This window comes from Triticum dicoccoides, chromosome 7A (genome assembly GCF_002162155.2).
Source record: "Triticum dicoccoides isolate Atlit2015 ecotype Zavitan chromosome 7A, WEW_v2.0, whole genome shotgun sequence".
Lineage (NCBI taxonomy): Eukaryota > Viridiplantae > Streptophyta > Magnoliopsida > Poales > Poaceae > Triticum > Triticum dicoccoides.
The window spans coordinates 644,109,672-644,121,496 of NC_041392.1; positions in this window are offsets into that span (position 1 = coordinate 644,109,672).

An 11,825-nucleotide genomic window follows, 5' to 3' on the forward strand; every position below is an offset into this window, starting at 1 on the left:
CAGTATACTTCACTAATCAGTACATTCAGGAGAGCATGATTCCACTTCCGTTCAATGAGATGCAAGAAGAAGGTGGGGTGGATAAGGAGCCTCCATTCTTGATAGGGCTATAAGGTGGTTTGTACTTCTAGTTTGAGGTTTATGCCTTTGAAGTGTCCATCCTTTTATGAGCATGGTCCTAGTTCTACTTTATAGTACTAGTAGAGCTGAACAATATATATGGCTGTGCTAGCACTTTTACTATCACCTGGCGCCTTTTGTGCTGCCTTGAGCGTCATCGTGATGTGTTGGAGTATCTATGGTATACACCTGTGTTATTTCTTTCATGTTTACTTCCACTTCGCGGTCCTAAGCAGTGTGAATGGCACTGGCTGCAAATCGAAATGCTAATTACTTCCAAGATGTTTATATGTGGTATGAATATGTGCTATTAGATAATCCATGCAGCAATGACAGGCAATCTAGCATTTTTTGTTAAGAAAACAGTGCCATCAAGAAAATATGAGAGTTGTGCTTTGCCATTATAAGTTTTTTGTGGGACTTTTTAGTTCTTGGAATGGTTAGTTTTGATGTTCGCTGCTTTGTATGCGATTCGGGTTTAATTTCAAAGTAGAATCGCTGTAGAATTTGAAGTGCAACATTGTGGAGAATACACACCTTTGGCAACATTTCAGAAGGCTGCATTCCAACTCGTTTATTGTATGAACTGCCCATTTGCGTGTATGATCGATGTGCCTGTTTTACAAAAATCTTTTGAGATATCTATGTGCTCTCAGCCGCACCTCACAAAACCCCGAGCGCTTCCTCATGAAAATTGCCTAGGCTTGACTTCTGCGTCCAAAAAAAATGATATCATACTGGAAATGCCAAGCTCGCCATCAAAACAATTTGCATCTATTATCCACATTCGGTAGCAAGTGCTCGTGATTTGTCTTTTTTTTAGGGAACGTGATTTGTCTTTTTTTTATGAGGGGAAGCTCGGATTTTGTCTTTTTTTTTTTTGAAAAAAACTCGGATTTTGTCTATCTTCATCGCTACATCGCTCTATATTTTGGGCCATTCATAGGCTGCAAACGTCTCGCACTGTCTCATTGTAGAAAAACCCGCCCACTCACACGGGCCTTCGTTTGGTTTGGGCCGAGGGCACTCCGGCCCTGTAACCTTGTCGCGGTTGACATCATTTCTGGCCGCGGCCCCTTCCTCGCCTCAGTCCGCCCGACGCCGCCGCAGCAGCGAGAAGAGATCCTCAGCCTCGCCGCATCCCACCCCTCCTCCCCATCGGCGCGGGAGGCGCCTGCGTCCCGGTGACGAGCGAGCCGTCGCCTCCTCCGCGACGGCGACGGCGACGCCTCCGCTGCTCTGGTACTGGTAAGACGAAACTGCACTTGGAACCTCCACACACTCACCTTGTTTTTAAATCAATTAGAAGTATATAATAAGAATTTCTTTTGGACAAGTGATGGCGCCTTGTATTCATTTCAGACACAAGTTAGAGATATGATTTGACAGTCCTGTGCGCATACGTTGCATAGCTTCACAATTGTGAGCTTTTACATGAAGTTCCCTAGGAATGTGTAACACCTGAGTTTGAATGTCGGCTGTTGCAGCAAAAAAAGTTATATAAGAAATCAGTTATGAGCAAGTGACATCACCATTGATAGAAACAAAGCCACTATTAGTCCCTGGAGCCTCTGGTCTGGGAATCCCTGCCTCCTCCCCCACTACCTGATGCAATCACAACACATGGCTGGTATATAGTATATGCAACATTTTTGCAGAGTAGTCAACAGGGATTAAAAGGTCTGCTAGCTGATTGGTGCATTATGCATGTCCATTTGATTACAAAGCACACTGTGTTCGATTGCATCTCAACTGAGGTCACTAGAACTGTGATGTGATCACAACAAGCATAGGAAGCATTTCATTCGTGTAACCTTCTATTCATTGAATATACTATTCGGCCGACAATCCTAAAACTCTAGCCAATTTACACTTTTGGATTATGGTACACGCCAGTGGATTTTGGCTGCTTTATATGGTAGATTCTTCATAGCAGTACTCTGCCATAAAACATTTGAATATAATAAAAGCATCACGTTATCTCTTTGACTTATGCCATATACTGTTATGCGTTTGCCAAGTTGAATTTAGGGGTACAGATAACCTCAATCATCTCCATCTTTTTTTTCTTTACCATAGATTTGACGGAACACCGGTGGCAGTCAATCACCATGACGAAAAGAAGCCACGCGACCGTCCTCGACGACCTGCCCGACTGGATTGTCATTGAAGAGATCCTTGTCCGTTTGCCCCCCAAGGACCTCCTTCGCTGCCGCGCTGTCCGCAAGATGTGGCACAGTGCCACCTCCACCAACAAGTTCATGCTCGACAACTGCCGCCGTCGACCCTTGCTCCCTGTGATCAGAAAGCATATCCCTGGGCAGGAAGGAGTCGGGTTCATTTTCTTCTGTGATAACGATGCAGGAGCCTCCGACCAAAACCTCTGGCCAATCATTCAGCACTTAAGTTAAGTTATCTCCTGGGCACCTGTGATGGCCTTCTAATCTTGGCCGGCCAATCCGATTTCTGGATCTGCAACCCGGCCACTCGCAAATGTGCTCCACTACCACAACCTCGAGTTCCATCGCCTTCGTCAGGGGGTTCCGATGACTACATAGCTGGCTTCTACCGGCACCATCCATCTGGGGAATACCGGGTGCTCTGGTTCTCAAATGGCTCATACCGTGGCTACATCCTAACGGTAGGATCCGACAAGCCGAGAATCATTAGTCGGCCGTCAGTGTCATCACGTTTGCCGAAATGCAGGCGCGATATGGCTTTTGATTCCTGCTGTAGTTCACAAGTCAATCACCGGGGCAGCCTGCACTGGTTAACAGGAATGGAGACGGAGACTTCCATGGACATCATGGTGTTCGACACAGTAACTGAGACGTTCCGGTGGATGCGCAGTTCTGGCCAGTTGGGCTATCAGGTGTCATTGTGGGAGATGGACAACAAGCTTGCTTCATGCAGCACCAATGATGCCATCATAGAGATTTGGATGATGCAAGACTACGAGGCTGAGGCCTGGGCATTGAAGTACCGGATTAACTTGTTAGCGATGAAGACATTACCACAATTCGAGTATGTTTCTAAGATGGCACTGCTTAACCAGCGTGAGCTGCTGATCTATTGTCACACTGCATCGGAGTGTCCTGACTTTATGTTGCACTGTGACACTGATGGAAAGTTTTTGGGATATGTTGAAATCAAAGAGGGAAAGTACTCCGTATACTTCACTTCTCAGTACTTTCAGGAGAGCATTCTTCCACTTCCGTTCTGTGAGATGCAAGAAGAAGGTGGTGTGGATAAGGAGCCTCCATTCTTCATAGGGCTATAAGGCGGTTTGTACTTCTAGTTTGCCATGTACGCTTTCGGAGTTTCCATCATATATGAGCATGGCCCTAGTTCTTACCTTATAGTACTACTGGTAGAACTGAACAATTTATATGCCTGTGTTATCACTTTTGCGATCATCTGGTGCCGTTTGTGTTGTCTTGAGCGTCATCACGATGTGTCGGAGTATCTATGCTATACATCTGTGCTATGCCTCTCCTGTTTACTTTCAATTAGCATTGTTAAGCAGTGTGAATGGCACTGGCTGCAAATCTAAATGCTAATTACTTCCTAAGTTGTTAATGTGTAGGATGAATTCGTGATATTAGAGAATCAGTGCAGCAATCAAAAGCAATCTACTATTTTTGCTAAGAAAACAGTGCCACCAGGAAGTTCTTTGTGGGACTATAACTATGTAGTTGTTGGAATGGTTAGTTTGGATCCTTGTTTGGGTTAATAGTTTGTTATTCGCTGCTTCGTTTGCAATTTGGGTTTAGCTCTGACATAATTTCTTGTGGCACCTGGTTCCTCTTTGTCTTTGTTGTGTGAACATGTTCTTTTTATTAGGGATACTTGTGTAGTCGTGCAGGTTGGTTTTCAGCACGGTTCTATAAAGAAGTTGGCACTTTGGTTATATATGTTTTTTTAGAATCACTTTGGTTATATATGTTGGGGGGTATTGGTAGGGTATTTGTTGCCTATTCTAAGGCTGTATAGCTGTTCTTGTCTGTGGTTTAACTGCTCTGGCTGTTGGCGTTCTACATTTGAGATGCATTTTTTGTTGTTGTTGAAATGGAGGCATAAGCTTTGCATCATACGTTAAGTAAGAGAGGAGAAAAGAGTTTGTTACACACATCTATTATTACATGAGGCTGTTATTGTCCTGGCATGATATTACCCAACTTTTTCACACCCGCAATAACCAGTGTTTTGCTTCCCTCTTGAGTCTTAATGGAGCTAAAGATGACCGGTGGCGTGGGGCAAATATTTTTTTTAGGGTGGCGGAGGGCATTTAAATCATTCGGTTATGTTATGTAGGATTTCGAAGCCAAGAAATCTGCAGCCAGCTTGGCGAGAAAATCTGCACACGAGTTTGTTTAGCTTGTTGGTGTGTGCTGCATGTGACTCTGCAACCTCTCCTCGCAATAAAACAGGGCAGAGGTTAAAAAAGAACGCCCAGATTGTATGAAGCACAATTACGATCGATGCTGCCGCCTCTGTGAAAGCAAGAATGAATGCTGAGCAGTATCAATGGAGACCGACGAACATGTTTTATAGCATAGCCAGAGAAAATGGCGTGCTGATAACCTGGAGAGCTGGACATTGGCTATTTGGAGGTGTCAACCTCAGCTGTGGTTTGGAGAAACTCAGCGAGCATAGTCAGCTATTTGGAGATGTCTCGGTGTACAGCAGCATTCGAGTTGTGGGGTAAGAATGTGTTGTGCTGGATATGCAGAGTGGCTGCAAGTTTTGCCGCAAGAAGAAGATCCCCTGCTTCTTTTTTTTTACTAAGACGCTGTCCATTAGGGTCGGTTTCATTAAAAAAAATGGTCAAAGAGAATTGCCCAATTAATTAACAGAAACCTGAGCGAAAACCGTTATAACAGGCCTATAAGAAAGGCCACCCGCCTGCCTGACTACCCACAGGACCCGCCCACGCCGCTGAGGAGAGAACACCGTCATGGTTGCCTGCAACGTCCTCGTCATCCTCGAGCAAGCGACTCCGACTTCTCTGCAGATGACACGTGAAGACCTCTCCAAACAAACGGCACACTGAGAACCAAATCGGCCAAACGCTTCGAGGACTAAGCAATTTGGACTTCGGTCACATACTCGCAGAAGAAAGAAGTGTGTCTTGCACTAACATAGCCAGATATGCGCATCATCAAGCATCGTTGCAGCTGCATCGCCTTGCGGTGCTACAACTCCAACTTCACGCTGAAGTGCATGTTGAACGATCGATGACTAAGGAGTAGCCGCAACCCTGCTCCTCATGCCATCATTATTGTTGCCACACGAGTCGGAACACCACCGGAAGCAAGGCAGCTACCCTGCCACCCACACTCACATCGCTAGCCGAGCACCTGCCGATCATGAAATCGTGGCCTCGTGGGCGTCCAGCTCCAAGAAAGGCAGTGCCCTCAAGGGGGTAGTGATGTGGGTAACGACGTCGTCCTCAATTCACACAAAGTCCCAAATCGTGGCCTCGTGGGCGTCCAGCTCCAAGAAAGGCAGTGCCCTCAAGGGGATAGCCACGTGGGTAACGACATCGTCCTCAATTCACACAAAGTCCCAAATCGTGGCCTCGTGGGCGTCCAGCTCCAAGAAAGGCAGTGCCCTCAAGGGGGTAGCGACGTGGGTAACGACGTCGTCCTCAATTCACACAAAGTCCCAGGCTTTCGCAAAAAAAGTCATGTTACATGCTATTGTATTATCTGATTTGGGGTGAGCGAAGGATTTGGGGTGTGTGTGTGGAGGGGGTCCAAGGTCGTCCTATAGTCAGGAAATTTTGTTGTTTTGAAGCTAAATTGTTTGATTTCTTTCGTAGCCTACACATCATCATATAGTATTTAATGGAATTTTACATATTTGTGGAGAACAACTATACCGGAGGGAAAAATCAATTTTCTTGGAATTTTTAAATATCCTTTTCAAATAAAATAAAGTTCTAGGCTCCCTAGATCCACGGACACTAGTAGAAAACAGGGCTTTGGTCCAGGCCGGGTCAGCCCATTAGTCCCGGTTCAGTCTAGAACCGGGACCAATGTGGGCATTGGTCCCGGTTCGTGGCATTGGTCCCGGTTCGTGAGCCCAGGGGGCCGGCCGGGCCACGTGGGCCATTGGTCCCGGTTCATCTGGACCTTTTGGTCCCGGTTGGTGGGATGAACCGGGACCAATGGGCCTCGCTCCTGGCCCACCACCATTGGTCCCGGTTGGTGGCTTGAACCGGGACCAAAGGCTCCCCTTTAGTCCCGGCTCATGTCACCAACAGGGACCAATGAGGTGCCTATATATACCCCCTCGCGCAAGAGCAGAGTACAGTGCTCTGTTTTTTCTGGCCGAGGGGGAGAGGGCTTTGTGGTGCTCTAGCTCACCTCCTATGCACATGAGGTGTTCGATGAAATGCCCGAGCCACACTACTTAAGCTTTCTCCTCTCGAAGCTCGACCTCCAAGCTCCATTTTCCTCGAGATTTGTCTAGATTTAGCGGTCCGTCACGCCCCGTCCCCGTCTTCACCCGCGCCGATCTCATCATCGACACCACTGTGGTGAGCCTCTTGTTCTTATCTTCTTTCTGAAAGGAAAAATATTCTTACTTGTATGTTTAGATAGATACTTGTATCATTTTCTTACATTTATTATTGCATCTTATATAGTGCGATGGTTTTGGTATCTGCCCCCGTCGGCCCTCGTCCTGTCTATGATTCGGATGTGGTATGTATATTATCTTTATAACTATTGGTTCATTTATTGTTTATGAAAATTATGCCGACCAACGTGACATAGATTTTATTTATCTAGGATGTATGTGAATCGGAAATGCCAACCGACCCTATTGTCGAGAGGTTAAATTTAGTTGAAGAAGAAAACAATTTGTTGAAGGAAAAAATAAAAAAATTGAGGAGGAGAAGATGATATTGGAGTTGCATGTTGCAGATGTCGTCGATGATCACAAGATCAAGATGGATGCAATGCGCTTGAAGATTAGAAAGATTAGAAAATATGCCATTCATACCGAGGCTTGGTATCATTATGCCGTTGGATCAATTGTTACCTTGGTTGCGATTATGATCGCATTTGTTTTCGCATTGAAATGTTTTACATAGTTTCAATGTATGGTTTAATTAATTAGATGCTCTGGAGAGCTATATGTTGTTAGATGAGAACTATGTATGCACTTTGGTTTTAATGTGATGATGAACTTCTATTAATTTGGACACTTAATTATATATAATGCACGCAGATGAACCGGCAATGGATGTACGGTGACAAACACACCCGCGAGTACATTAAGGGCGTGCATGAGTTTCTCGATGCGGCTGAGGCAAACAAGCAGAATGGTTTTATGTGTTGTCCATGCACTGAATGTGGGAATACGAGGTCTTACTCTAACCGGAAAATCCTTCACTCCCACCTGCTTTACAAGGGTTTCATGCCACACTATAATGTTTGGACGAGGCACGAAGAAATAGGGGTTATGATGGAAGACGGCGAAGAAGAAGACTACGATGAAAACTATGTGCCCCCTGAATACGATGATGCTGCAACGGGGGGAGCTGGTGAAGATCAAGAGGAACCAGACGATGTGCCCAATGATGCTGCAACGGGTGAAGCTGCTGAAGATTAAGAGGAACTAGACGATGTGCCCGATGATGATGATCTCCGCCGGGTCATTGTCGATGCAAGGACGCAATGCATTAGTCAAAAGGAGAAGCTGAAGTTCGATCGCATGTTAGAGGATCACAAAAAGGGTTATACCCCAATTGCGAAGATGGCAACACAAAGCTCGGTACCGTACTGGAATTGCTGCAGTGGAGGCAGAGAATGCTGTGGCTGACAAAGGATTTGAGAAGCTACTGAAAATATTGAAGAAGAAGCTTCCAAAGGATAACGAATTGCCCGACAGTACATACGCAGCAAAGAAGGTCGTATGCCCTCTAGGATTGGAGGTGGAGAAGATACATGCATGCCCTAATGACTGCATCCTCTACCGCAGTGCATACAAGGATATGAATGCATGCCCGGTATGCAGTGCATTGCGGTATAAGATCAGACGAGATGACCCTGGTGATGTTGACGGCGAGCCCCCCAGGAAGAGGGTTCCTGCGAAGGTGATGTGGTATGCTCCTATAATACCATGGTTGAAACGTCTGTTCAAAAACGAAGAGCATGCCAAGTTGATGCGATGGCACAGTGAGAACCGAAAGAAAGATGGGAAGTTGAGAGCACCCGCTGACGGGTCGCAGTGGAGAAAAATCGAGAGAAAGTACTGGGATGAGTTTGCAAAGGACCAAAGGAATGTATGGTTTGCTTTAAGCGCGGATGGCATTAATCCTTTCGGGGAGCAGAGCAGCAAGCACAGCACCTGGCCCGTGACTCTATGTATGTATAACCTTCCTCCTTGGATGTGCTTGAAGCGGAAGTTCATTATGATGCCAGTTCTCATCCAAGGCCCTAAGCAACCCGGCAACGAAATTAATGTGTACCTAAGGCCATTAGTTGAAGAACTTTTATAGCTGTGGAATGAAAACGGTGTACGTATGTGGGATGAGTACAGAAAGGAGGAATTTAACCTTAAGGCGTTGCTGTTCGTGACCATCAACGATTGGCCCGCTCTCAGTAACCTTTCAGGACAGACAAACAAAGGATACCACGCATGCACGCACTGTTTAGATGACACTGAAAGTATATACCTGGACAAATGCAGGAAGAATGTGTACCTGGGCCATCGTCGATTTCTTCCGACCAGCCATCAATGTCAAAAGAAAGGCAAGCATTTCAAAGGCGAGGCAGATCACCGGAAGAAGCCCGCCATGCGCACCGGTGATCATGTGCTTGCTATGGTCAATGATTTACAATACGTAATCTTTGGAAAGGGTCCCAGTGGACTAGCTGTTCCGAATGACGCTGAGGGACACGCACCCATGTGGAAGAAGAAATCTATATTTTGGGACCTAACCTACTAGAAAGACCTAGAGGTCCGCTCCTCAATCAACGTGATGCACGTGACGAAGAACCTTTGCGTGAACCTGCTAGGATTCTTGGGCGTGTATGGGAAGACAAAAGATACACCTGAGGCACGGGAGGACCTGCAACGTTTGCACGAAAAAGACGGCATGCCTCCGAAGCAGTATAAAGGTCCTGCCAGCTACGCTCTTACGAAAGAAGAGAAAGAAATCTTCTTTAAATGCCTGCTCAGTATGAAGGTCACGACTGGTTTCTCGTCGAATATAAAGGGAATAATAAATATGCCAGAGAAAAAGTTTCAGAACCTAAAGTCTCATGACTGCCACGTGATTATGACGCAACTGCTTCCGGTTGCATTGAGGGGGCTTCTATCGGAAAACGTCCGATTAGCCATTGTGAAGCTATGTGCATTCCTCAATGCAATCTCTCAGAAGGTGATCGATCCAGAAATCGTACCAAGGCTAAGGAGTGATGTGGCGCAATGTCTTGTCAGTTTCGAGCTGGTGTTCCCACCATCCTTCTTCAATATCATGACGCACGTCCTAGTTCATCTAGTCGACGAGATTGTCATCCCGGGGCCCGTATTTCTACACAATATGTTCCCCTTTGAGAGGTTCATGGGAGTCCTAAAGAAATATGTCCGTAATCGCGCTAGGCTAGAAGGAAGCATCTCCATGGGCCATCAAACAGAGGATGTTATCGGGTTTTGTGTTGACTTCATTTCTGGCCTTAACAAGATAGGTCTCCCTAAATCACGGTATGAGGGGAGACTGACTGGAAAAGGCACTCTTGGAAGAGACTCAATAATATGCAGGGACGGATATTCTTGGTCTCAAGCACACTACACAGTTCTACAGAACTCTACCTTGGTGACCCCGTATGTCGATGAACACAAGAACAGTCTGCGCTCCAAACACCCGAAGCAGTGCGACGACTGGATTACATGTGAACACATCAGGACTTTCAGCAGTTGGTTGGAAACACGTCTCAGAGGTGACAACACTGTTTATGATGAGTTGTACTTGTTGTCCAGGGGACCATCTTTGACTGTATTGACTTACAAAGGATACGAGATAAATGGGAATACATTTTACACGATCACCCAAGATCAAAAGAGCACCAACCAAAACAGCGGTGTCCGCTTTGATGCAGCAACCGAGAGCGGAAAGGATACATATTATGGTTACAAAGTGGACATATGGGAACTTGACTACGGACCTGATTTTAAGGTCCCTTTGTTTAAGTGCAAATGGGTCAATCTGTTAGGCGGCGGGGTACAGGTAGACCCACAGTACGGAATGACAATAGTGGATCTGAAAAATCTTGGGTACACTGACGAACCGTTTGTCCTAGCCAATGATGTGGCACAGGTTATCTATGTGAAGGACATGTCTACCAAACCGAGAAAAAGAAAAGATAAGGAAGCGAATACATCATACGATGAGCCAAAGCGCCACATAGTTCTTTCAGGAAAAAGGGACATCCTGGGAGCGGACGGCAAGACAGACATGTCTGAAGATTATGAAAAGTTTCATGAAATTCCTCCCTTCAATGTCAAGGCCGACCCAAGCATCCTAATAAACAATGAAGATTATCCATGGTTACGGCGCAATAAGCAAATGACACAAGCGAAGAAAAAGTGAAGACTTTCTCCCGCAACTATTATGATGATACCATGCCAAATTTGTAACAAACGAGTATGCTATGCCAACTTTTTCAGAGTTCATTTGAAAACTATGAATTTAGGTCAAATTTTCTCTATAGGTGCATCTATGTTCAAATTTTAACTATTCAAATTTGAAAACTAATGACACTAACAGAAAGTTTATATTTTTTCTAAAACTAATGGCACTAACAGAAAGTTTATAATTTTGCTGACCTAAAAGCAAAAAGAATTAAAAAATAAAGCAAAAAACAAAAGAAAATAAATAATACAGAAAACAAAACAAAAAAACTGGAAAAAAAATAAAAATAGCAACAATAAGTATTTTGTTGTAAGTAGAAACAAAATAAAATAAATAAAGCAACAAAGAAAACAAAAAAACTAAAAAAGTGTTTTCAAATTTGAAAACTAATGGCACTAACAGAAATTTTATAATTTTTCTAAAACTAAAAGCAAAAAGAATTAAAAAATAAAGCAAAAAACAAAAGGAAATAAATAATGCAGAAAACAAAACAAAAAAACTAGAAAAAAATAGGGCTCACCCCTATAATATTTGATACGACTAACTAAAATTACCAAATTGAGTATAATGATAAAACATAGTAATATTAAATAGCAGGAAAAAGATTGACTCAAAAATCAATTTTTATAGTAAAGTTATTCATAAACTAGTGATTCACACAAATTTAAAAAAAATCAAATTTAAACTATTCAAATTTTAAAACTAATGGCACTAACAAAAAGTTTATAATTTTTGTGACCTAAAATAAAAAAGACTACAAAACTATAAGTATTTAGTTCTAAGTAGAAACAAAAAAATAAAAAAAATGCCACCTACTGGGCCCCCACGGCCTGAATACGACTAGAAACCCTACCATGGGCCAGGATTCAGGCCCGCGGGAGGCCCAGTAGGCCCACAGGCACAGATTGCAGTGTTAGGCCCGAAAGCCTGCTTTAGAAAGGAGCTCGAGAGGGAAGGCGCACCGCACCTTATAAACAGGTGCGCCTCCCTCTCAACTAGCGAGGTGGGACTAAATATTTGTGTTCAGGGCAGCACAGGCCTTTGGTCCCGGTTGGTG